Here is a 25,905-nt window from a genome sequence, read left to right on the forward strand (position 1 = left end):
TGACCCAGAAATTCCATTACTGGGTATATACTCAAAGGAGTATAAATCATTCTACTATAAAGACACATGCACACATGTTTATTGCAGCACTACTCACAATAGCAAAGACTTGGAACCCACTCAAATACCCATCAATGATAGACTGGATAAAGAAAACGTGGCACATATACACATGGAATACTATGCAGTCGTAAAAAATGATGAGTTCATGTCCTTTGCAGGGATATGGATGAAGCTGGAAACCATCATTCTCAGCAAACTAACACAGGAACAGAAAATCAATCACTCCATGTCCTCACTCATAAGTGGGAGTTGAACAATGAGAACACGTGGACACAGGGAGGAGAACATCACACACTGGGGCCTGCTGGGGGGTGGGGGGCAAGGGGAGGGAGAGCATTAGGAGAAATACCTAATGTAGATGACAGGTTGATGGGTGCAGCAAACCACTATGGCACATGTATACCTATGTAACAAACCTGCACGTTCTGCAGATGTATCCCAGGATTTAAACAAAAAATGTTGTGCAGTCAAAATTTGTAATATTTTAATTTATAGCTTCTGCCTTTGGTGTCATTCTCTAAAGTACTCCCCCACCTCAGGATTTTCTACTTACCCGTACATTACATTCTTCCAGTACTTCCATTGTTTCATTTAAAGTTTTTTTTTTTTTTTTTGAGATGGAGTCTCATTCTGTCTCCCAGGCTAGAGTGCAGTGGCGCAATCTCTGCTCACTGTAACTTCCGCCTCCTGGGTTAAAGTGATTCTCCTGCCTCAGCCTCCTGAGTAGCTGGGATTACAGGCATGAGCCACCATGCCCAGCTAATTTTTGTATTTTTTAGTAAAGACGGGGTTTCACCATGTTGGCCAGGCTGGTCTTGAACTCCTGGCCCCAAGTTATCCACCCATCTAGGCCTTCCAAAGTGCTGGGATTACAGGCATGAGACACTGTGCCCGGCTTGTTTCACTTAAAGTTTTAGTTCATATGGAATTAATTTTGGTATCTGACAGAAATAGGAATCTAAGTTTACTCCCTGCCCCACTCCCTTATCCTCATTGTTAGTCCTGAATCTATTTGACTCTACCATATGCTATGGCCAAGCCCCAAACAAACAGGTCCAGATGGGAAGATTTAGTGTGGGAGACCCTGGCCCTAAGAAGCACTGAGGGAGTGGGATCAGAAACCTTTATAAACAGGAACAGGACCTGTTTTATGGTCCTATACATTGGAATCACATAAATCTGGATGAAGCCTGTCTCTGTCACTTTTACTCCCTGGAATGTGGGACAAATAAATAAGTTACTGAACTTATTTAAACCTCAGTTTTGCATCTGTGAAATGGGTACAATGATAACCCCTACCTCTCAAAATGGTGGTGAGGATAATGTGATAATACGAATGTGAAATGCTTCAGCACATAGCAAAGCATTCAATATAATTAGTAGTAGCGGGTAAAGAGAAATGGAGAATGATGGCAACAGCATGTGATATAGAGATATTGAAAGAAACACAGATATTATCAACAATTAGAGACACAAAGGTGATACTTCCCTGTGCTGTGGTTCTATTTTGAGTCCCAGAAAGTTTATCAGACCAATTAGGAGGGTTTCCTGTGAAAAGAAAGGCTTATAGTCCTAGAGCCTGGATCTACTGGAGCCTGGACTTAAACGCACACAATTCAAAGGAATCCAGTGGCATTTCTGTTCTCCAACCTGTTCCAAGGCTTTCTGATGAACCTGCCTGCGTCGAAGTGAATCAGCTGAGCAAGCTGGCATTTGGAGAGCTCACAGGATGGAGAGCACTCGGGGCTTGTGCTTTAAGTGGGCAGCCATCTCCCTCCTGGCTCGCCCCCAGCTGAGGATTGCTGCACAGAGAAATAGTCACTGGACGTGAGCCAGGGGCAGCAGTCAGCTTAACCAAAGGAATCAATGGACACTGTGTTTTCCCTCTGCAAATGAGGAAAATGACATGGTGAGAAGGCATATGCCTTGTCCAGAATCACAAATCCCAGGGGCAGAAAAGGCAAAGAGAAACGCTGCCTCAGAAGGAGCCATTTCTCATCCCGAGGAAGCCCAGAGCTGGTACTTGGTTAACAAAGGGAACAGAAACGGGAACGCTGCCCTCGAGCTCCCGGGGAGTGGAGGCCCAGCATATTTTTATGAAGCCTGGACAATGAGTAGCCATTCAAAAGGCCGATGCTGCCTCTTCTTAGGAAAGGGCAAATATTTTAGGAATCCCTTCAAGCAAATGCCGGATTGCTTTTTAGGGGAGTGGGACTTGGCTGGGTAGTCAGTATCAAGGGCTTTAAGCTTTGATTCTGAGTTTTGCCTCTGTAGAACAGTGGTTCTCAATTCTGGCTACACATTGGAATTAGATGAGCTCTTAATCCAGGAGGTTGGATTAAATTAGCCTGTAGTAGGGCCTTGACGTCAGTATTGTGAAAAGCTCCTTAGTGAATCCTAATATTCAGATTAGGGTTGAGAAGAAGCTTCCTGTTGCATTGCTCTTCCCAGCTGCATCTCACTTCCCAGCTGATGAGAACTAGGTTACAGGGCCAAACCATGCTAGCAAAATGTTTCTCACACTTCAAGGAATTGTCTGGGGACCTTGTTAAAGTGCAAGTTCTGATTCCACAGGTCTGGTGCAGGGCCTGAGATTCTATATCTTTTACAACCTTCCAGGTGATGCTGATGTTGCTGGTGTCAGGACCACACTTTGAGTAGGAAGAGTCTAGAAGTGGTCCTCATACTTCAGTGAGCACAAAATTTCCCAATGAGTTCCAGGGGCGGGCTCCAGGAATCTGTATTTTAACAAGTCCTCTGGTGAATTGATGTATTTGGTAGTTCAAGGCCACACTTGGAGAATGGGATCAGCCTGCCTACGGTTTTCTCAGGCATTTGTCGTTTTAGCACATCCTGGGCAAATACTTGGCTGGAAGACCACACAGTCAATTGGCCTGGAGTTGAAATAAGCAGAAAGCCCTTGATGCCTGGCTCCCAGGCCTGAATCCCAGCCTGCTGACTCTGGTATCCCTTAACGTTCAGGCCAAATCCCATCACCACAGGAGACCTACAAGTCTTTGCATTTTCTTGGGATAAAGGAACCATCTGTTTAGGTTTGGGTTTTGACTATGAAGTCATTTACCCTGTTCCCTCTTGGAACTGTGACTAATGCATCAAGACTCAGAGCAGAAATCCTGGGAGAATGAAACGCAAAGTACTTTCAAGAGCCCTCTACCCAAGGAAAACCCTCATGCAAGAAGGTGAAAGATGCTGTAGAAAAAGTCACTGCTAGATGTGATTTTAAGGACATCAAATAAGAAGCCTCCACCAAATTAATGTGGCTTTTCTATTTCGATAACATGGCCTGTGAGGTAGGATAAAGTCAGGACCTGAAATGATGGCCTGGAAGGGAATGGACAAATCAGGCACATACTCTCATTTGGTTACTGTTAAACCAATGTTTTTCAAGTACAAGTTATTCAACTTGTAGATGATTCTGGCCTTTGGTTCTCTCTTTTCTCTCTTTGGTTTGGCCATTTCACTGTTTATTAGCAGCCCCACCAAGGGTGGGAAATAGAAATGGACCTCAAATGAGGCAGGGTAACATCTGTGAGTAGGTCTGCTTAGAAGCCTGATGAGGGGGAACAAAGATTTTAATTGTAATTGCAGAAATTATAGAATTCACTTCACTGTGCTGTCTAGGCCACTTTTATATGGCAAATCCCAGCCTTATAACAAGAACAGACCACTCTCCCTACCCATAGTTCAACAATTGGCAGCAATGATTCAGTGGAAAAATTGGAACTTTAAAAATGCTTTATTCTTTCACTCAAGTATACTTATTGCTTTATATGCTTCTTATTCGCATGGTCATCTGGTAAACCTGGTTGTGAAATGGGGACAGAAATTTATCACTGCATGTACCTAGGATCATGGGCAGGTGTGACTTTCATGTTTAAGGAGGTTTTTGTGGTCTACTCTTCTAGCTAGTTATAATATATTATATAACAAAACATATCTCCTGTTCCTGTCACTTGGTATAATAAATATGTTGGTGAAATTTCTTACAGAGTTTGATTACTCAGTCAAAACCTAAGTATCCTGTTGGGAGAAGAACACTCATTTTAGTGGCACTGTTCTATTCTTTGGGTGAATTGAATAGTTACTAATCCAGCCACAGAAGAAAGACACAGGTAATTGCAATTGAGCAAACATACAGAACCCCACAAAAAAAAGACTCACGACGAGTGTAAAATTTCCCATCAAACATCCATCCATCTCTATTTTCTCCATTCCTTAGAATGGTCATTGTAGCCATAGGAAATAACTCTAGGGACCAGGTCTACACTAGGGGGAAAAATGTCATTCCTCATTCAAGTACTCTGGAAATGAATTTAAAAAGACACAATCTGCCCATGGTCAATGTGAGGTCAAAAACTCTAGTAGCCAGTTTGAATTTTCTTTTAAGAAAATGTAACACACCACCTACTACCCCGCTTTTTACTGTGTAACACCACTGGAGTTGTTTAGGTTGTCCCAGGGTAGACAGGGATGTTGATTGGTCAATGTTTTAAATGTAACTTGTTTAAATTAACAGCAACTATTTTCTCTCATTTATCTACATCACCAATACCATGAGGCCTCACCCGGGGCCACTGCTGGAAATCAGGTGTTATAATGCAACTGGTGGTTATGGTTGTGGTGTGGTCAGGATCCCTTAGACTGGCCACTGCATGAAGCTCCATGCCTCTTGCTCACTGCTGTATCTTGGGTGCATAGCACAGTGCTTGGTTATATGTAGGCATGTGAATTGGTGGTCTGGGTTTAAACCATGTTAGGCAACAAATGCTTTTCAATATATGAAATTTTTAGAGCTGGAAATACCTTTCCAGAATAGAGGTCACTATACATTTTCTGTCTAGCAGCAATTCTCCCAATTTTCCTTCCACACAGAATTGTGATTTTGTTCTGTTTTCTTCCACTTTTGTACTCCCAGGAGAGGCTGAAACACCTCCTCTTGAGGGTCTCCTTTCTAGTGATTTATTCAGATATTGGCACATGTGACTCAGTTATGGCCAATACTGTGTGAAGGGGCATCTTCTGGGGAGTCTTCCTCCTTTTCTTCTGGATGCTTTGTGTCTGAATGTGATGCCTGGAGATGCAACAGCAGTCTCACTACCAGCACGAGGATGAAGCTGATACCCAGGTATGGCAAGAGAGAGAGAGAAAGATGGAAAGAACCCAGGTTCTTGATGACGTTGTTGAGCCACCAATCAGTCAACCCCTAAGCTTACCTGCTGCTCTACTTTCTGTTATACAGGATAGGACATTTCCTTAAATGTTTAAACCACTTTGAATCAGGGTTTCTGTTGCCTCATGGCCCAAAGCATCTGAAGTGATGGAGAGAATTTTAAGTCTAATTTCTCATTTCACAGAAGATGTAACAGAGTGTGCTCAATGGAACACAGGAATAGAGAGGCTGAATCTTCTGCTTTAGAGCCATTTTTAATCAGATGCTGCCCCTCTTACAATTTACTTAATTATAAATTAAAATTGGTTTAAAAGTGTATCTCTGAAGTCACTGTCCTTGTATTTGACAAAATTTCCTGGCCAGGGTTAAAGTCTGGAATTCTAATCCAAATTTTCCTCATTTGGACATGCTGAATCAAACTGGCCACTACAGAGACAAAGAGTATGCTTGTTGACTTTGAAAAACTAAAAACGCTTTGTTCCTAATGACTAGGGAGCAGTGACCTGGGAGACTTGATCTGTTTGGTAACTGTGGGCGAGAAAGACGAATTATATCTCTTTGGGTCAAGACTTAGCATTTGTAAAGTAAGGAAGACCACAGGATGTTATTCAAAGCCTTTGCCAAGGCTTTGGTTGGAAGATTTAATGGAATCCACAGGCAGAGAATGGGGTGAGGGTAGGAGGGGGGGATATAGGTTAGGAAGGTTGGTTTATCCTTTCTGTTCCCAGGGGCATTTCTTCTATCAGGTCATTCCCTCAGCTGCAAGGCCTCCTGTTCGCCTCTAATGCTACTTCCAATCTGTCCAGGCTGCAGGGCCCAGGTTATACTATATTGCCTCTACCAAGTCTTCCTGGATCACTTTAGCATGCACCAGTAACTCATTTTCAGAACTCACTCATTTCCTGAACTCCTTACTCATTCATTAAACATGTCATGTTACAGAATATTTCTCTTCTGGTATTTCACTCATTTTGCTCCTAAATTTTATCTTGAGGAAGCAGATCAGAAAAAAAGAAACGACACAGACTTTAAGGGCACATTGACTTGACTTGAATCCTGCTCTAGGGCCCCTGCCTTGCAGAACTCCAGGGGCCAGTTAGATGGCACGCAGCCCTGACTGGTTCTACCACTCTGGAGCAACTGTCTATGACCACCTCAAATCCATTGTGGAATGCAATTGGGGCACACTGTATTAGTTTCTATTGCTGTTCAACAAATGACCACAAACTCAGTGGCTTAAAATAACACAAATGTATAACTGCTACGTTTAATATCCCCTCCAAAACTTAGGTTGAAATTTAGTTGCCATTGTAACAATGTTGAAACATGGTCTTACAGGAGGTGATTAGGTCATGAGGGCTCTGCCTTCATGAATGGATCAAGGCTGTTAATCACAGGAGTGTGTTAGTTATCACAGGAGTGGGCTCCACATAAAAGAATGAAGTTCTGGTTCCCTTCCTCTCTCTCTCTCTTGCATGCTCTCTTGCCCTGTAATGCCTTCTGCATGTTATGACACAGCAAGAAGGTCCTCACCAGATGCAGCTCCTTGGTCTTGCACTTCCCAGCCTCCAGATCCATAAGACAAATAAACTTCTGTTATTTATAAATTACCTAGCCTGTGGTATTCTGTTACAGCAGCAGAAAATGGACCAAGATATCTTACAGTTCTGGAGGCCAGAAATTCACAGTGGGTTATCAGGGCAGGGCGTCTTCAGGAGGCTTGGGGTGGAGTGGGAGGAATCTGTTTTCTTGCCTTTTCCAGATTCTAGAGGGTGCATGCCTTCCTTGACTCATGACCCGACATCACTCCAATTTCTGTTTCCATTGTCACATCTCTGTCATTCTCACTCTTATCTTCCTATCTACCCCCTTATTAAAGACCATGGCAATTACACTGGGCCCACCCAGAAAGTCAATAGTAACATCCCCACTGCAAGACGTTTCATCACCTCTTCAAAGCCCCTTTTGCCATTTGAGGTAACCTATTCACAGGCTTCAGAATTTTTGAAGGAGGGGAGGCATCATTCTGCCTGCTATATACATAGTCTTTGGATCTCAGTTTCCACATCTGTAAAATGGAGAACTACTGTCTTCCCCACAGGGCTATTGAGATGATTGAATGAGGTAATTTCTGCTTATGAATTCCCAGCTCTGTGCCTGGCACAGTGGAGGCAGGCAATTCTGATCCATGTTTTCTTCTGAGTGGGTTGTCAGCTGGAGGCCTTCTACTTCTTTCTAATCCGTTAGCTTCTTGCTAGTGCTGCAGCCCCAGGAGGAAATCAGTAAATGCAAGAAATAATTACCTTGACAATGCCTTGCACATAGTAAGTACCCTAAAATAATTCGTTGAATTGTTTGTTATTTTGGTGTTAATGGATGGGGAGCATCTGATTAAATGTTATTATTTATTAGATCTAAAATATAAATTTGGATTCTTCTGTTGCACTTTTACCTAATTACTCTAAACACCAGTAGGAGAGAGGAATTAGTCACAATACAACTTAAAGAAAAAAATATCTTGCTGTCACTGACTTCTCTCCTTGGTCTGAAAACATCCTGATTTTGTAGGATGCCACTGACTGCTCTCTCTGTAACTGAAAAACCTCTCAAAGGGCCCTGTCCAGTTAGGTCACACAAAGCCAGGCTGATTATTTAGAGAGCACACAATGCTCCCTCACATGGGGCACAGAGAGGAAGGAATTTTTTTTTAAGCCAATTCCAGTCCCTGGAGCTGCAAACTGCCCTCGGGGCAAAGAAGCCTGCAGAATAATTGGGAGGAGTCTGGCAGGAAGGAAGCCAAGGTAAGTTAAGCTGCATTTCTGTCTATAGCCAGGGTCTCCATGCCACTTTTTAAACATCCCCCTCTGGGATAAACCTGTATGTCAAGATAAACAATTAAATAATATGCAAGGGCCAAATCAGGAAAACTGCAGCTTCAGCCCTAGAAAACAATGCCAAGAAACACCAGCCTGTCTGCCGCTGCTAAGTCGAGGAGATGGGTTCCCATGATTCTGTAAGAGAACTGCGTCAGGGAGGAGACACTGTCTGTTTAGAATATGCTTCAGGCCCCTAAACTTGGTCGGTTTATGCTTTTTCAGGTTAATAAAGTGGAAAATGACTTTACCTCATCCCTCTATCAAAGCATAGTGCGGCTGCCCCAGAGACCCCTAATACAGTCGGGGATGATGTGTTTGGAAAATGGGGCAAGAGAGGGTCCAAAGACGAGACCCCAAAACTGTGAGGGGGAGGTCGTGTGAGGAGGACAGACCATTAGATGGGAGACCTCTGCCCTCAGAGCTGGAGGGGGACTATGAGAAGAGGAATCTGGATGCTGCCATCTCTGAAGGGTCTTCCTAGGCTCCCATACCATCATGTCTTGGCCAGCCAAGGCCAAGTGGTTGTGTAAACTTTGGATGGTCAAAGAATCCTGAACTACTAGCACATGGGGATTGAGCTTGTCTGAGGATCTTTTTGAGGAAATGGGGGAAGTATTAGTCACGTAATGTGTGACCAGAGTATAGAATTCATGATCCCAGCAGATGGCATGAACGGACACTGAATAGTCCGAATGTCTCATCTCTCTGGACAGAGCATGCTGGTGGGATCTGGGGAGTCGGGCTGGCTGAGGAGGCATATTTCAGAGTCCAGAGCGAATCCCAGCAGTAATGCCTGGGAACAAAGCCAACTGGTGCCCAGGGCAAGCAGCCCAGATCTGGGGACAGGCTACCAAGGTTGTACCAGGCAAGAGAAGAAGGGTGAACAGGGAAATATTCAAGAGCATCCAGGACTGCAGGGAGCTAATGAGCATGTGAGTGCAGAACTGAGGTCAGAAGGCGTGGCCAATGGAAACTCCCAGCAGCCATGTGCAGGGGCTCCGCGGATGGCTTCTGGCTCTTGGGGCTTAAGCACGCAGCTCGGGACTGGCAGCTCAGAAATGTCTTGAGCAGATTGGCCCCTCAGATAAAGTGGGACACACAGTCTTTTTTGTTGTTGTTTGTTTGTTTGTTTGAGATGGAGTCTCGCTCTGTCGCCCAGCCTGGAGTGCAGTGGCACGATCTCTGCTCACTGCAAGCTCCGCCTCCTGGATTCACGCCATTCTCCTGCCTCAGCCTCCTGAGTAGCTGGGACTACAGGCGCCCGCCACCATTCCCGGCTAATTTTTTTGTATTTGTAGTAGAGACAGGGTTTCACCATGTTAGCCAGGATGGGTCTGGAGAATGGAGCAAAATCTCCTGACCTCGATCTCCTGACCTCGAGATCCGCCCGCCTCGGCCTCGCAAAGTGCTGGGATTACAGGCGTGAGCCACCGCGCCCAGCCGGGACACACAGTCTTTAAGAAGGACTTAGGAAGGGCAGTCAGGCTAAGCAGTGGGCTGTACTTTGGGACCCTTTTGCCACAGAACGGAGGGCAGCCTCTGAGTCTGGCCGTGTGTCATAATTCCTGTGTTGGACCAGCCCCACCCTAATGAGGGCATTTAGATATTTACTTCCATCTACACTCTCCTTGGGTAGGGTGGCAGCGGAAATAACTGGCTTTGAGGCCTCCACCTTACAGGGTCCCCTTTTCCGCTACTAACGCTACCTCTCAGGGCATCCCAAATTCATGGGAATCCCATTCTGAGAAGTCCCAGTATAGGTCTGGACGTTGGAGAGGAACCAAGGGCGATGTGATGCTTATGCACTGTGACAGAGTAGGCCTGCCTGATTTAGCAAATAAAACCACAAGATGCTCAGTTAAATTTGAATTTCCAAAAAGCAAAGAGTAAATTTTTTAGTGCATGTCTATCCCCAACACTGCAGGGACATGCTTATATTGCAAATGATTTGTTCTTTGTAATGAAATTCAAGTTTAACTGGGAATCCTGTATTTTGCAGGCCATCCTATTACAGAGGCCCATATGGAACCAGCTGGTCTGAGACAAGCCCAGGTTCTGGGCCAAAGCAAAACAGGCAGGTGTTTGCTCAACCTCTGCTAAAGGTCTATTTTTAAGGCTAGATGCCGAATTAGGAGAAGAAGCTTATGAATTGAATAAAATACTATTTGCCATCAAAACCCCTTTGAATTTTAGCTAGTAATTCACCCATAAAGTGCCACCCACCAGGGAGCCTCATACCATTTCATAAATACATATGAGAGCTGCTGTGGAGAGAGATGGAGCCCAACGCAGGCACCGGACACAACATCCCACAGCTTCCCCATGGCTTTCAGAAAGCTTGCAGATATTTCTCTCTTCTGTTCTGAACTCTCCACAGAGAAATCCGTCAAGGGAGAAAGCAATGACTTTGCTCTCACTGGGCCAGAAATTCCATGGCTGAAATGACCCAGGGGTAGCAGGTGGGTTTGACAATCTGTCAGTTTCTGGATAGTGTTACTCGTCAGTCAGTCATTTTTGCTAAATTGCAGAAACTCTTTTCTTTAAATCAAACTTCATTTGCTCATGATGCAGTTTAAGCCCAGTTTCTGGCATGTGTCCAGGGAATTGGGTACCACCCTGTCCACTTGGTCATGGGGAAACCGTTAAGTCAGTCTTCAGTCTGGACATCTCTGCTCAAGGCTTTAGTTAATTTTTCTTCCCATCTGAGACTTAACCGCTGGGATTATTTTACATATGAAGATAAGAAAACAACTGAAACTTGATTTTGCTCTATGGAGATAAAAACAAGGTAGCATTTTATTCAAGAAGAATGTGTGTAATAACAGTAATCTGAAAATAATGATATCTATAAGGTCTTTGGCAAAGCCACCCAGGAAAAGAAAAACAATAGATGTGAAAGCTTCAGTGAGTCATAACACCACCTTTCAGCATCAAAATGCCCTGGAATCAGATTCAGATAAACTGGTTTCATCAGCTCTAGACTCAGCAGTATGCGTCCCTTTTTATTCCTTGTGCCAATTGCACATTCTCCAGATAATGGCAAGGTACTGGCTCTCCTTCAAAACACTCAATTGTGCAGCAGAGGAAAGAAAAGGATTCCTTGTAAGCTTTTTCATGTCTAAACACAAAAATAGCTCTCTTCCTGGGCCTGCCCAGTGGGCTTCCTTTCCCTCTGGACATCTACTGAGAACTGCTGGCTGGACCAGTGTTCATCAAAGGTGGTCTGTGGACCACCTGTATTCGAATAGTTTAAAAGCTTATTTAAAATGCAGATTTCTGAGACTCACCAGAGACCTAGTGAGTTTGATCTCCTAGGTAGAGCCAAGGACTGTGCATTTTTAATGGCTCCATACCCCAAGGATTCTAAGGCATCCTAGGGTTTAGGGGCCACTGGGTTTGTCCAGCCATACAGCCCTCACCTTATCCTGCTGCCTGCGTTGTCACTTGGCTTCCTACATTTGAACGTCTGTTCTTCCCAATGCAACTCTAAGCACAAGGGATGCGTTTGAAATTCTTTCTTTGTCCCTGTTAGTGCCTAGTTCACTGTAGGTGTTTAAAAAATTTTTTGTTGAATGAAGGACCTGAAATAATTTCTCTTTGCTTACAGTTTGTTCAAAGAAACTCTTTTGCCTACAGAAGATTGGATCATGAATTTGCCAATTTGATTTCAAAACAAACCGATCTCTCTCTATATAGACGTGTCTGTGTGTATGAGTGAATATTGCTCTCCTAAACAAATGTTTTGAGTCAAAGGTCCACCTTTGTCCAGAAGAGGACAACAAGGGATATATTGTTGGAAAAAAAATTGTATAACTCAAAAGGTGTAAGCAGTCTTTGCCCTTTCTGAGAACCACTGTCAGAAAAGCTCTGTGAAGATTTTAGGGTAAGGGGTGTCCTAGGGGAATAGGTGAGTGTGTGTGTGGTGTGGTTGAGGGGGTACTAAAAGCCCGATCTGACTAGCTGCACCTGGCTCTTTGGTCCGTCTCCATGTGTGCAAATACAGTCACTTTTCTTCAAGTCAAGGTGTATTAGAGTGTCTAACCCCAGAGATCGGGAAAGATATGTTTTTCGAGAGTTAGAGAGCCTGGGGCTGCAGCAGTGCTGGCGGCAGGTCTGGATGGGGAGTGAGGACCGAGCTGGGCTCCTGGTGGAGAGGAGAAAAGATCCCTGGAGAGGGCAGTGGGTGCAGGGCATGTAGAGCCAGTGCCTTCTCTTTCCCAGTCTTGTTCAGAGTTGCCCCTGAGGCAAAACCCAAGATGAGGCTGCACAACACATGTGAAGACGGGAGCGTCAGGAAAGACAGGGAGGGAAGTGGAAGTTAGAGAACAACTCCAGACTCTCCGAGTTGGATCTGATCTCACTTGGCTAGACCTGCCCTTGGGATTTTGGAATCTGATCTGCAACCTCCTGAACATCTTGTTTGAGGAGTCCTAGGGTAGTGATGCACACTCCCTCACAGCCACGGCAGGGATGAGAAAGTACATTCATAGACTGAGCTGTGATCCACCTGCTGGTGATTTCTGCCCTTAGCTCATACCCTTCTCTCTCTTTCCTTTTCTGGACTCTACTTCCTGAGAGAAGGCTCTTTGTCCTCTCTAAGTTTCCTCTTCTGTAGGTTGAATTTCCCTAGCTACTTCCAGTTCTCCTATGACGTGCCTCCCTGCCGCTCTTTTTTCCGTGCATGGACTTTCTAACCCCAGGCTGCCTCTGTCTTCCAGTGGGGCCCTCACTGTTTCTGTCAGCAGCACCTGCAATTTCTCAGTCAGCCAGGCTTGGACAATTGAACTCAGCCTTGCCTCCTCCTTCTCTCTTATCCTGAAGCTGTTGGGAATTGTGTGTGCACATGCATGTGTGTGTACACGTGTGTGTGCACAGTTCTCCATAGGAGTTTTGCACATTTGTGACTGTTTTTGCCCTGGAGAAGTCCCCAAGGCAGAAAGCAGAAATGTAGCTGGTCTAAGCTTGAGGTGGGTCATGCCTGTGGCTGGACTCTATCAAGGAGAGCCTGCAAGCACGTGGAACTGCCCACCACAGCCGAGGCTGAAGCCAGAGGAGAGCTGCGGCCAGGGGATGTGGAGCACCAAAAGTGTCTGCTATACAGAACCCCACACCTGCTTAAAGCCTTGCCAAGATGTGTTTTCCATTGCTCTCAGGATGAGTTGTGTGTCTTATTTTTGCAGACAAGGCCTTTCCTGAATGATACGGTTTGGACATTTGTCCCTTCCCAATCTCATGTTGAAATATGACTCCCTGTGTTGGAGGTGGGGCCTGGTGGGAGGTAATGGGATCATGGGGGCAGACCCCTCATGGATGGCTTGGTGCAGTCCTTGCAATAGTGAGTTCTCATGAGATTTGCTTGTTTAAAAGTGTGTGACATCTCCCTCTTCTCTCTCTTGCTCCTGATCTCTTCATGTGACACACCTGCTCCCCCTTCGCCTTCTGCCATGATTGTAAGCTTCCTGAGGCCCTCATCAGAAGCAGATGCTGGCACCATGCTTCTTGTGCTGTCTGCATAACTGTGAGCCAATTAAACCTTGTTTCTTTATAATTTACCCAGCCTCAAGTAATTCTTTATAGCAATACAAGAATGACCCAATACACTGACCTGGCTGCATGCACCTCTCATCTCTTCTCTTCCACTCCTGAAGGACACTGTGCCACAGACATTCTGAGCAATATTCCAGCCATGCTGAATGCTTAATATTTCTTCTAACAGAACCTAATACACTAAGATGTTTGGTTCAGCCCTGCTGGCAATGGGATCCATCAGAGCTTCTGGAAGCAAGTGGGCAAGGGTTGCTTGACCAGAATGATACTTTAGAAAGATCAAGGTAGTCTGAGGTTGGAGGATGAATGAAAAGGAAGTAGAGTGCTAGAAGAAATTCACTGTGGTTGGACTTTATCCTGAGGGCAACGAGGGTGTTGTGGGTGGGTTTTAAGCAGGGTGGTGAAGGGATCACGCTGGCATGTGAGATGACTTGCTGCAGGGTAAGGCATGATTAAGGGTGACTTATTTGGTGTGGAGATATGGGAAGAGGCAAGGATGATGTCCCAGTTTCTAGCCTGGGCAAATGAGTGAACCCTGTTGCCATTCACTGATATGGAGATCAAGGGATGACGGTCAGGTGGGGAGGGAAATGATGCATTAATTTAGTTTTGAATATTATGAGTTTTAGGTACTTTTGGAACATACAAATAGAGTTGTCTAAAAGTCTGCCCAAGAGAGAAAACTGGGCTTGAGTGATAGATATAGGAGTCCTTAAAGGAGATAAGTGGCCAAGTCCAGAGAGTGTGTTTATTGAGAGGAAGGCCTTGGACTGAACCCCAAGGTACACCAGGTTTCAGAGATGAGTAACCCATAGAGAAGACTGAGAAGGAGAGAAAGGTCAGAGGTAGGCAGGATAGGCAGGGTTTGGTGTCATGGAAACCAAGGGAAGAAGCTTTCTCAAGGGACAGGCTGACAGTGTCAAATGATGCTGCAAGTTCGTGTGAGATGAGGATGGAAAAGAGTTTGTTGGTTTTAGTAACAAGTCAGGTGGATGGTGATACGGGTGGCAGGGGCTTCTGTGGAGTGATGAGGTCAGAAGTTGGTTGCAGTGGGTTGAAGAGTGTGTTGCAGTTGGAGATGTGGAGATAAAGGGTGCAGACACATTGTATTTTTGAAGGTTTGATTGTGCAGGAGAGGAGAGGCCAGAAGCTTGAGTGGAAGGTGGGTTTGGGTGACGGTTAAAAAATAATATTGTGAGACACTAAGGCTGGGCACGGTGGCTCACGCCTGTAATCCCAGTACTTTGGAAGGCTGAGGTGGGTGGATCACCTGAGGTCAGGAGTTCGAGACCAGCCTGGCCAATATGGTGAAACCCCATCTCTACTGAAAATACAAAAATTAGCTGAGTATGGTGGCTCACACCTGTAATCCCAGCTACTCGGGAGGATGAGGAGGAGAATTGTTTGAACCCAGGAGGCGGAGGTTCAGTGAGCCAAGATCGCACCTCTGTACTCCAGCCTAGGTGACAGAGTGTGCCTCTGTCTCAAAATAATAATAATTATTATATTGTGAGACGCTAAAATAGGTTTAAAAGTTAATATGGAGGATCCAGTAGAGAGGGAAATGTTGACCCTACAGGGGAGGGAGAGAATGATACACACATTAGAGAGGTATCTGAAGAGGTGGTAGAAAGGAGGGATGGGATGCAAAAGAGCCTTACCCAGGAGTAGGGAGAGCCCTGTCACAGCGACAGGAGGGGAGGAAACAGGGCCAGTGAGGATGCAGGAAGGTAGTGATGAGACTCGGAAGGGGTTCCCACCAGGTGATTTAGTTTACTTTGAGAATAAGCGAACAAGGTCAGCTGATGAGCTTGACGGGGCAGAGGTAGCAACCTAGGTTTCAGGAGAGTAGAAAAGGTTTAAAGAGCTGCTTGGGGAGCCAGAGAGCTGTTGAGGAAGCTATGGGTTTCCTGGAAGTCCCAGAAGGCTCAGTTGACTTTAGGTGACCTTTCCATGGTCTCTAAGTAATCTCTGTCCCTCTCACACTCTCATGTGACTCATATTACCTGTACCTCTCTCAGGACACTTACCACTTTCTAACTCTTTATCCACTTGTTTGTGAGCATCTTGGCTCTCCTCTAGACTGTCCTACGCTCCACAAAGGTAGGCTTTGTCTTTATATGACTAACAGTTCTGTGATGTTGCATTGCATGTAGAAGGGGTTCAACAAACATTTCTGGAATAATTAAGTGAGTGCAGCCTGACCCTGTAGGAGGTAGCAGGACACTTACTCTGTGCCAATATTTATTTAGAAAGCAGGGATATATCTAGTGTGCTCTGAGAGCAAGACGTGTTATTTCGTAGCTGGAAATATAGATGTAGGGGTCATTAGGGTTTACAAATGGCCAAGTCCAGAGAAATTTGACTCTGGTATTCTATTCGTGTTTAGATGCTCTGTAGTTCCTTACACCCAGCTATTGAATTCAAGCCATCCTGGAGCAGCATCCTCAGCCCTATCAGACCCAGCATTCTCTTTCACTAAAATAGATTTTGTAACTTCCATCACTTTCTTTAGATAAAATTCACTGATAATCTAACCCAACTTTATATATAATTTAAAAATTTAACGTAATGTCCTAACTGTAATAAAGAGGAGAAGTGAAAGGAGAGTAAATTATAATCAAAGAGTACTTTTTTCAATGCTCAGGACTGTGGAACCTAGAAGAGAGCTTCTCAAAATTTTAAGTACATATGACTCATTTGGAGATCTTATTAAAATGCAGATTCATATTCAGTGGATCTGTGTGGTGCCTGAGATTCTTCTTTCTAACAAGATCCCAGTCAATGCAGATACCACTTGTCTCTGGACCTCTCCTCTAGTAGCAAGGAACTAGGGCTCATGAAGAAGCCCTCGAAGCTTTCCTCTTCTGATAGTGAATGCACTTGGATTTAGGAGAAGTAAAACAATATTTAATCAAATATTGATGACATTTTATTTAGTGTTGGCATGTATGAAATAAGACATATATATATCATCATTATGAATGTGACAATTTCAAAGACAGCTTTATTCAGATGTGTCCTATTGGTGACTCAGATACCATGATGTGACTTTTGGAAATGGTGACTAACCCTGGGGAAGATTTTAAATAAAACAAGGTAAATATTTCCCCAATTTCCACTGTAGTTTCATGATTGGATAATTCAGTATATATTGAATTGTGCAAAAAATATTTTGTGTTTATATGCAAAACATAGGCTCTAGTCTGAGAAAAATATAAATAGATTTTTCACCTATATGTATGTCAGGTGGGACTTCAAAGTCATGTAGGACATTGAACAATTCTTGCTTGGGACCACCTCTATGAGGCATTGCAGAATGTCTACAGCTCTGCCCCTGCCCAATAAATGCACCAGTGCTTCCCAATCATTGGAACAACCAAAAATATCCCCTCAAGTTTCCACAGTGCCCCGCCCCTGAGAACCAGCAACCTAGAGAAACTGAGGAAGAAGAGCAACTGTAGGTGGAAGCTTCTGGAAGCACATGCATCAGAACCCACTGCTGTAAGCAGAAGGTGCATTTCCCTGGGAAGGAGACACAACCAGATTGCTTCCACTAAGCCGACTTTGCAAATCTGCAACAGCTGAGTGGACACAAGTGGCTGGAAGCCATGCTGCATCACAAAGAAGATAGAAGTTACACACTTTCCCAAGGCAAGACATGATCAAGATGCTGCCTGAGAGGGAAGAATACATTTTTCTAGGTGCAAATTAGTGCCAGTGATGTTTCTGCTAGAACTCTCAAGTGAGCCCAAGGTTGTGGCTTTGTCATGCTTGTGTATTCTGGAGAAGAGCAAGAAGTAGGTAAGGTAGGGCCTGGCCCCTCCTGGATGCCAGCAACTTCTCCAGCTCCTTCTGATGCCAGGCCTCTTTACGCTTACTCTGTTGGTTCATTCGTTTTTTATTTTGCTTTTGTGGTATCTAGAAATTCTTTCAGGTCTCAGGGCTCTCTTATATACTGCTCTCTGTGCCTAAGATGTTCTTCAACTTTCTTATCTATCTCTGGCTACCTTGCAGACTAGTTTAAGTGACTCTTCCTCAAGAAAGCCTTCTGGACTGCCAAGACAAGGTCACAGACAATATCTTCTTTTAAGCTTTCATGTCAACCTGAACTTATGCTTTATAGCATCAACCACAATGTTAACTAAATAATAATTGGTACCTAAAGTCTGCTTTTGCTTCTAGATATGAACTCCCTGAGGGTAGAGACCGTGTCTTTCTGGTTGACCAGTTCCACTTGCCACCAAGCAGACACTCAATACTTTTTTGACGAATGCATGAGCGCCAAAGCTAAGGTGTTTTATTTATTTTTGTAAATAATAAAGAGTGTTCAGGCCAGGAGTCTATAGGATTAAATTAAACTAAGAAGTACAGTGAGGCACAAGTGAGTTCTGAAGGAAAGAGGAAGCCCTGGAACGTGGAGAAGTTGACTGGCAAGCATACTGCCAGCTGCTTGTCTTGCTGCAATCCCGCTGGGTGCAGTTTGGGTATATTGCGTGTGCAGTGTCTGTATATCAGCTGCCTCTCAGAGCAGGGGCTGGAATGTGCAGGCAGAGTGAGGCGACTCCTGAGGACCAGATGCAGGATCCTGGTAGACACATGTCAGTATATCTGCTGGTGAGTCAGGAGGAACACACACTTTCACCCTGTTGGGAAGTACATTTGTAATAAGGCAGGACCCTGGCTTGCTTTCCAGTGTCTGTTGTTTCTGGACTTTGGAGAAGTTTGTTAATTCCCCTCTGCAATTGCCTCATCTGTAAATGAGAACATTACCTATCTCAGAGATGGGCTAGCAGGATTTAAACACGGGGCCCATGCAAAGTCCTTTGTATGTTGTAAGGTACTATATGAGTTATACTCAGCTGTGTGAATGGCTGTTACTCACCTATGTCCTAAGCAGGTTTCCCCAAGCTGTCTGGAACACCCGCACTGAAGACAGCCTGCCCAGGATGCTGGTGTTCAGCAACAACACCCTGCCACACTCCGCTCATATTCCTGAGTATCCACTGCATGCCAGGAACTCTTCTAGGCCTTGAGAATGCAGAGTGAACAAAGGAAAGCAGGCCGACTGGAGTCGGGTATGGGGTTAGAGAGGGAAGGAGATGGTTCTGTGCTATTTCAGCTGGAGCAGCCAGGGAGGTTGTGGCAACTGAGTGGAGATCTGAACAAAGTGAGTGAAGGGCCAGGTGCAGTGGCTCATGCCTGTAATCCTAGCACTTTGGGAGGTGGAGGCAGGAGCATCACTTGAGCCCAGGAGCTTGAGATCTTGGGCAACATACTGAGACTCTGTCTCTCCAAAAGATTTTTTTTAAATTTTATTATTATTATACTTTAAGTTTTAGGGTACATGTGCACAACGTGCAGGTTTGTTACATATGTATACATGTGCCATGTTGGTGTGCTGCACCCATTAACTCATCATTTAGCATTAGGTAAAGTTAGCTGGACATGATGGTGCACGCCTGTAGTCCTAGCTACTTGGGAAGCTGAGGCAGGAGGATCCCTTGAGTCCAGCGGTTCAGGGTGATAGTGAGCTATGATCTTGCCACTACGTTTCAGCCTGGGTGACAGAGTGAGTCCCTGTCTGTAAAATTTAAAAAAAAAAGTGAATGAAGGAGCCATGCAAAAAATTTCCAGGATCTGTACGAGGTTATTATTTTATTTAATCCTTTTACTAATCCTGAAAGGCAGATATTTTACAGAGGAGGAAATGGAAGCACCGAGCTGACCCAGCCTAGAAGGACAGGGCTGGGTCCACGCTCTTCCCATGCTCTGCTCCATCCTGTCCACTTGCTACTTCCTCCCTTTTCAGCCTCAGGTGTCTTACTCTGTCCACCTTATTCTCTTCCCATCAGCTTTACGTGATCCTTTCTTCATCTTTCTCTTTATTTCTCTTAAAAAATGAACAAAGAGAAGAAGGAGTAAAATAACCTGGTAACTTGATGGACACATATTCTCACTGAGGATGTTGATTTTAAACTCTAAACTCATCCCATATGCATCTGCTTCGCTCCATCTCCCCACCACCTCCGAATCCAGGTTATCACCACCTCTTGCCAGCAGAGGCTCCTAACTGCTCTCTCTGCTTCCAATTCACTCTCTGTGCAGCAGCAAGGGTGATCTTTTAAAAATGTAAATTGGATCATGTCACTCTGTGCTTAAAATCCTCCAGTGGCTTCCCACTTGCACTCAGAATAAAATTTAAACTTCTCATCCTGACCTCCAACCTGGCACGATCCAGCCCCTGCCTACCTCTCCAACCTCACCTTGTCCCACCTTCCCCCTGTGCACTCTGTTCCTGCCACTCAGATCTCATTTCAGTTCCTCAAACATGTCATGCTCTTCCCCAACTCTGTACCTAACTAACTTTTCCTCATTACTGAGTCTTCAAATTAAATGTCACTTATGCAGAGAGGCTTCCCCTATTCACCCACCCTACATTAGGTCTCTCTTGTTATTCTCTTTCAGCCTCCAGAGCCTCTGGTAGACTAGGAAGCTATGAGGGCAGAGGCTGGCCATGGCAGGCAGGCTAACAAAGGACCTAAAGATCCCACCACTGGGTTTTCATGCACGTGTGTGGTCCCCTCTCCTTCTGTGTCATCTGAATCCAGTGATTTGCTTTGAATCAATAGACTGCAAAGGTGAGGGGATGTCATTTCTGCAATTAAGTTTCAAAAGATAGTGACCTATGTCTCGCCAGCCGACTCTTTCTACTACATTCTTTGGCATTCACACTTTAGTGAAGCAAGTTTCATACCGGAGAGACCTCTGTGGCAAGGAACCGGGGCTGGCCTCTGGTCAATGTCCATCAGGGAAGTTCGGGCCTCAGTCCACCAGCCCTTGAGAAATAGAGGCTTTAGCACAGAACTTGGAAGCAGATCCTTCCCCAGAGGAGCCTTGAGAGGAGGCCGCAGGACCTGGGCTGGCCTTAGACTGCAGCCTTGTGAGAGACCGGAACACAGAGGGTCCAGCTAAGCCGTATGTGATTTCTGACTCACAGAAGCCATGAGACAATCCGTGCTGTTTTAAGCTGCTGAACTGGGGTGATTTGTTACACAACAATAGATAACTAGCACACTGAGCATTCATTTGTAAATACTTGTTGAATGAATGAAGGAATGAATGGCTTAGTTGTGCCCTGAACCTCCTGAACAGGGATGGGGAAGCAGTTGTCCAAATGTGCCAAGATCTAGCCTGTAATCACCATAGCTCTCTGCTCTCACAGGTTTTCTCACACAGACTGCATAACAAACCCAAACAGAAGGCCTGTTGGCTTCCTGAACAGCTAGTTTCAAGAAAATGGTGTTACCTTTGACTTAGCTTTCTGAAAACTACCTTTTCTACCTGTTAGGATTCACTGGTCTCCTAATGAGATGGATTTCAAAACCCAATATACATCTTTTCTAACAATGCGTGCCTTCTCCAAGGGGAGAAATAACCCCACTCTTTTCCCTGGTTATCAATGATGCCATACTCATGTGGCAAAGCCTACAAAATGAATAATTCATGGTCTATGAGTACATTTCATGAATATACAAGATGCCATATAAAAATAACATAAATGTTTCCTAATAGAATTAATACACTTTTGAAGCAGTTCAGCTTGAGGCAATTATTGCACTTCCTGGGAGATACAAATTACTTTGCCCTCACCCTCATGCCAAATAACCCCCCTAAGACACACACTAATTACACAGAAATACACTGCCTGCCATAGCTCATTGACTAATTGACAATCAGTTTAAAACTTCAGCAAAATATCTTAAAACTTAGGCTTTGCATTTAGCAAGGAAACCAATTTTGTTTATCTCCTCATTTTGGTCTGCCTCATTGGCAAAGTTGTAGTATGGTTGGTAAGTAATGACTGAGCAGGCTTATTATAGTGATCAATGGTAAAAGAAGGGCATTCCATCATACTGTATAGCATTTCCATCTCTCATTTCTGTGATTCTATTAAGAACAATTACCAATAATATATCCGTTAATGTGATACAAAAATAGAATGCAACTGTGTATGTAATAGTTATTGCTAATGTGCTCTGCTAAGCTCAGTGTACAGTTGTCACTGACTCATGCACTGTTAAGATGTGGCCTTTCCAAGCTCTACACCCTTTACATTCTGATCTAAGCACATGCACCCACTGAGTTCATGGAGTACCTACGCACATTCCTTCTGCCTCAAAAGTAAGTCACAGACAAAAGTCAAATCCTTGGGAATCCTTCTTTACCCTATCTTCTCTATTTACAAATCACTGTTAGAGACCCAACTTCTTTATAAAGCTATGTGAGCCTACGTCTGCCTAAATGTTGTTTCTAATCAACTTCATTATTCCAAGAGTTGACATACTATCAACCTTTGCTCTGGAGTTTCTGAAATAGTCCAATCTTAGAGGGGAAGTACACCCAAATATCAACTAATTTATAATTAAATATCTGGGGGAATGACTCATTCACTCATTGGAGATTGCTGTTCTAGGTGCTATAGAACAAATCTGTAGGAGTTTACAGTTATAGACGGGGCAATCACTGTGGGATTGCTGGACTGGCATTTCTCTTAGGATTGCATCTAGTTGCAGCCACGGAATGACCAACCAGGAGTGGCTTGAACAATTTGGGATTTATTTTTCTCACAGAATAAGACTTCCAATAAGACATGGGGCAAGAAACCAGGGGCTGGGGTTGTGGCTCAGTGACGATATCAAAACACCAGCTCCTTTTGCTTTTCTACTCTTCCATCCTTTGCTTGTGGGCTGGTTGCCCCATGCTTTGGAAATGACTGCTGCAAAGAAGCGGGGCAGAGTCTGCACCAAGCTGCCTTGAACATGTCTATCGGGAAAGCACATGCTCGGCCCTGAACCCTCATCAGACTTCAGCTTGTTCTCGTTAGCTAAAACTGTGTCCCACTGGCCTCATTTGGCTACAGGGGAGGCCTGGAAACAATAGTTAGTTTGGTCACAGGGCTGTACTAATAAACAAGGTTTCATTAGCAAGGGGTGAACGAAACTGGAGTGGGCCATGAATGGGTCTGTCATTGCTGATGGAAGATGGGGTATCTAGCTGCAGTATGAGGGATGGGTAAAACTGAGGTAAGAAACAGAAGAGGAAAAGTGGTCCTTGTTGGAGTTAGAGTGAGAGTAACTCTGGGAAAAGAAAGAAAAGCAGCATGTCTAGGAGACTGTGAGAACATTGCTCCAGGAAAATTTTGTTCAGATAGGATGGATAAAGGTCAGATGTGTCTATAAATCAAACAACTGATTTATAATTGACCCTGTGAGGTGTGTCCAGTTCCTGAGGCAGCCCCCTATCCTCCCCTACTCTTAACACACACACCTCATTCTCACTCCCAGGGCCATAATGGGCAGGCTTAGGTGGACTTTCTGACCAAAGGGAATAAAATCTTAAGGGATTCTATGCCCTGCATTTTTGCCTTTTCCCCAAGCCAGAGATTCTCAACATTGGCTATATATTGGAGTAACATGGGGGAAGTTTTAAGCACTTTGATGCCAAGGTCCCATCCCAGAACAATTAAAGCGAACTCTAGGAGTAGGCTAAGTGTGTGCTGGTAAAAGTTTAATAACCAGCTCTCTGGAAAACAAGTGTTCATGTATACATGTACATAAATTTATTATAATTTTACTGATGAAAAGGATGTATGGTATACAACTTACAAATAATAATGAAATATACAATACTCTTTATTATAGAATGCTCTCCTGCAACTGAGTCTCAGGTAATGCTTTCCTGCATTTTTGCTGAACTCTTTTGTCTGTAGTTAACCTATGGCTGCAATTCAACTATGATTTGACAAAATCAGTCTACAAATAAATGCTTGACTACTGTCCAAATTCAGTCATCGACCCGTGAATGTAGTTCCAACATGCATGTTGGTTGATATTTTCATTTACAGTAACAGATAACATGAAAGTAAAACAATGAAGATGTATGTTGGAATTTTACTTGTTCATTAATGACATGAGAGACTTCTTTGCTGATGAGGTAATAGTTTTCAACACTGGGAGAATATTTTCTCAATTTTCTGTGCTATTTATAATGTAATGGCTACAGACACAATGTACATTAAGTTTAATTTGCATTATTAACATTTTCTTATGTATAGACCAGGGCTTGGCAAAGTGTTGCAGTAAAGGGTCAGATAGTAAATATTTTATGCTTTGTGGACCACAAATGATGTCTTCCTCCTCCTCCTTCAAAAAAAGAATCCTTTAAAACTGTACAAACTTGTAGGACATACAAAAATAGATTTCAGGCTAGATTTGACCTGTGGGCTGTAATTTGCCAACCTCTTATGTAGACAATCAACAACATGATAAATCAAGCCCTGATTTATAGTGTTTGCTAATTTCTGTTGATGTGATGGCACTGACCACGGAATTGGGAAGAGATGCATAACAACACGTCTTAATATAGTGTTGCCACCATTCAGATGTGGTAAGCAACCTCAAAAGCATAGGAGTAGTAAAATTATTATGAAGTGATAAGTTTTGAGTATTTATTACCTTTATTTTCAATGACTTATTTAATTATAAGCTTATGTCTTTTGATCTTCAAGAGCTAATTGTGTTTAACAATTGGCTCTGAAAATTCCTGAAAATTTAACAGCTATCTTTTCTGAGCTGGGAAGAACTGGCTCTAGCACACCACTGGGTGGACCCAGGCATCATGATTTTTTTAAAGCTCCCCGGGGGTTTCCAAGGAACAACGACTGCTGTCAGTACATCTGGCCCCTTAAAGACTGGAGCAGAATGCCCAAGGGTGTGGTTTTTTGGTTTCTTCCCAATCTGTCAATCACATTTTCCAAAGTCTGATTAATGTATTCCAAGTTTCTCTCTCTTTCTATCCCTGGAATAAACTCCTGACATTGTCCCACCAGCCTCCCCAAGCCTCTGTGGTCTCCCGCTCTAATTTACCACCCTCGCTACTTTTCTGTCTAAGCAATTCACCAGGCTCGGTCTTATTTACTTGCAACTCTTGGGCTGAATACTGCAGCTTTCCTCCTGGAACCAGTGCCTGACACACAGTTAGTGCACAACAGATATGAGAACCCAGGTTCTATCATGGTTGCATGAGCAGGAGAGGCCAGGTCATGAAGGGCTTTTGTGTGACTCATTGGCCTGTTGTACCTTTTTTTTTTTTTAAGACAGAGTCTTGCTCTGTCGCCCAGGCTGGAGTACAGTGGTGCGATTTTGGCTCACTGCAATCTCCGCCTCCTGGGTTCAAGCAATTCTCTTGTCTCAGCCTCCTGAGTAGCTAGGACTACAGGCGCCTGCCACCATGCCCGGCTAATTTTTGTATTTTTAGTAGAGATGGGCTTTCACCATTTTGGTCAGGCTGGTCTTGAACTCCTGACCTCAGGTGATCCACCAGCCTTAGTCCCCCAAAGTGCTGGGATTACAGGTGTAAGCCACCATGCCTGGGCTGGCCTGTTGTATCTTAGGCTCATCACAGCCTTCCCCCTGCCTTGGTCTTCAGGCATCCCTGCAGGCTTTTGCTCAGCTAGCTTCTGAGTCACGTGGTCTGTGAAGACTGGAAAGCTGCAGGAGAAAAGAAGCCCAGAGATCCTCACCTTCTCTTTCTGTTTTGGCAGCATCACCAGCTGTGGCTGGGTCTTTTTTCTGGACTCCAGCTCCTGCCGAGAGACCCCTGTTATGATTTTGGCTCCCCCAGACAGCCCTGGCTTCTGGGCTCTGGTGACATCACCTCTTTCCTTTGACCCCCAGGCCTCCTTCCTGGCCTGCTGCTGGTGCTGATCTTTGGATTGCCTTACCATTGCCCTTGTCATTTCACCTCTTTCTCCACCTTTGCAACAACTCCCCTGTATTAAATTTCCCCTTCAGCTCTTTTGTTAATGGGGCCCTGGAAGATTTAGTCTGAAATGCTGCTCTGAGGAGTCTGGGTTTCATGCTTTCTAGTAGTTGATTTGACATCAGGAGAGGCTTTTGAGAAGGACGTGATATGATCAAATGGAACAAACGGGTGTTTGATATTGGGGGTTTCATGGATGCCCTAGAAAATTTGTAAATAGCCTTTAAGTGTCTATGAACATGTCACAGTTGTCTGAAATTTTGTGCATATGTGCATAAGTGACTTTTGTGTGTGTGTGGGAAGAGAGCCTATAGCTTTCATCAGATTCTCTATGGGATTTTAGAATATCCTAAGAACTACTGGCCTAGAAGTAGGATCAGTTAGCAATGCAAATCACTCAATGCA

The 25,905-nt window shown here is 44.3% G+C and overlaps 2 long non-coding RNA genes across 5 annotated transcripts in view; one reads left to right on the forward strand and one right to left on the reverse strand.

The window, feature by feature from the left end:
• LOC100432862 (uncharacterized) overlaps nucleotides 1-25,905 on the forward strand; it is a 153,631-nt gene that overhangs the window by 19,558 nt on the left and 108,168 nt on the right. The gene's annotated exons all lie outside the window — the stretch shown is intronic.
• LOC103890642 (uncharacterized) overlaps nucleotides 19,322-25,905 on the reverse strand; it is a 50,744-nt gene continuing 44,160 nt past the window's right edge. The window contains exon 9 of one of the 2 annotated variants that reach the window (XR_008525287.1): nucleotides 19,322-19,570. This is a non-coding gene — a long non-coding RNA (uncharacterized LOC103890642). The remainder of the gene's footprint in view (nucleotides 19,571-25,905) is intronic. The other variant, XR_008525286.2, reaches the window with a different exon arrangement.

The sequence above is a fragment of the Pongo abelii genome, chromosome 4, assembly GCF_028885655.2.
Source record: "Pongo abelii isolate AG06213 chromosome 4, NHGRI_mPonAbe1-v2.0_pri, whole genome shotgun sequence".
Lineage (NCBI taxonomy): Eukaryota > Metazoa > Chordata > Mammalia > Primates > Hominidae > Pongo > Pongo abelii.